This window comes from Carassius gibelio, chromosome B22 (assembly GCF_023724105.1).
Source record: "Carassius gibelio isolate Cgi1373 ecotype wild population from Czech Republic chromosome B22, carGib1.2-hapl.c, whole genome shotgun sequence".
Lineage (NCBI taxonomy): Eukaryota > Metazoa > Chordata > Actinopteri > Cypriniformes > Cyprinidae > Carassius > Carassius gibelio.
Window position 1 is genome coordinate 38,201,077 of NC_068417.1, and position 1,882 is coordinate 38,202,958.

Consider the following 1,882-nt stretch of genomic DNA (forward strand, 5'->3'; position numbering starts at 1 on the left):
CTTATAACTGGATAAAAACGATAAATTAAATTCCTCTTTCCTTCAGTTAACATTGTTGGGTTTTCCTCTTAACAACCCTTCCTAATGTGCTTTCAGCTCATAGCTTGAAATCCAAATTTCTAGGTCAGGGGTACAGAATAAACTGGTTTCCTCCTTCAGGTTTTGAAAGAGCGAGATATTCCCCTCTTACGCAATTCTGATGCAACCCTCTCCTGCAGATCGTCTTACCTGAGCTCCAGTAATGCACCTGGAGTTGCGACACGGCTTAATTACAGCATGACGAAACTACAACAGTGCTTCAGATTGTATATACTGGCTGGAAAACCAGCTTTTCCTGTTGATACTTGGGCAAAATTGTGTCCCTATGGCCACCTGCAGGTCCTCATGTTGGGCGTCGAGACTGTCACGTATTCCCACATAAACAGGATGATTTATTTTTCCGGTGGGGGCACTGGTTTCATGAAGATAAACCACAAGTGGGATCATGTCACTTTGCTGCTGTAAACAGGAAATATACACAAGGTTTATCCTGGGGCTTTTGTTTTACACTGTGTCCTAGACTTGATGCGATAAGATTCCAGTGACGAGTAATTTGTCTACGTGAGATGCGACAATCAATCAAAGCCAATCAGAAGGAGCAGTAGTTTTTCTCCAAGAGCACTCTTCTTAACTCGCATTGAAGACATTTCAACATTCAACATTTTAACATTAAAAATACACATGGAGTGGCAGATCTTTGGCACTGAATACACTTTTTTTTTTTTTTTTTTTTTTTTCACAGTTTGAACATTTACGTTTCCTTTCATTTATTTTCAAGATCTGAGGTAAATTAATCAGTGATTAATCGCAAACGGTGAGCGTGATTTCACCAAGTACAACATGTTCCTGGATCAACATCCTTGTTGATCCTGGAACAACATTTCAGCCAATCAGAATTGAGATATAACTTTTCAGGAAATATCTGTTTTAGGCTTACAATCGGGGTCAGGTGCTTCCACGCCCTTGTGAAAGTCAATGGGATCCAATTTGGCCAGTCCAGTTGAATCGGATCTTCTGCAGAATGTTTGTCATCATCCACCCTAGTGTTGCTGTGTTCCTGAAACTCGACTGACTTTCTAATCGAATATTATAAAGAGTTATTAGTATGTTAAAACTGTTCTTTTACTTCCAGTCAAAATGCAGTCACTGTTTTGTTTAAAGTTGCTACATAGTTAATCATGTTTTGAAGTCCAATTGCTTGTTTAAAAAAACTTGGATTAGTTTTTATAACCTGTAATTTACAAAACTGGAAATTTTGGTAACACTTTAGTATAGGGTCCAATTCACACTAATAACTAGTTGCTTATTAGCATGTCTATTATTAACATATTGGCTGTTTATTAGTGCATATAAAGTACATGTATAACAGATGACATCCATAATCCTACCCAATACCCTAAACTTAACAACTACCTTATAAACTATTAATAAGCAGCAAATAAGGAGTTAATTGAGGCAAAAGTCATAGTTAATGATTAGTTAATAGTGAGAATTGGACCCTAAAATTAAGTGTGACCGAAATTTCATTCAAAGACATTTTTACAAAAGATGTTTTACTTGTTCAAAAGTTTGGGCTCAGTAAGAATTTATCTGTTTATTTTATTATTATTATTATTTAATACTTTTCTAAGTTTCTTTCATTAAAGCTGCATTTATTTGCTTAGAAAGCATAAAGTTAAACAGCTTTGTTAAATGTTTTTATTATTATTATTATTATTATTTAAAATAACTGTTTTCTATTTGGATATATTTAAATATGAAAATGTGCATTTTCTTAATATTTTTGTGTAAAACATGCATTTTTCATATATATTTCCCATGATATCTTAAATACAATTAAAAA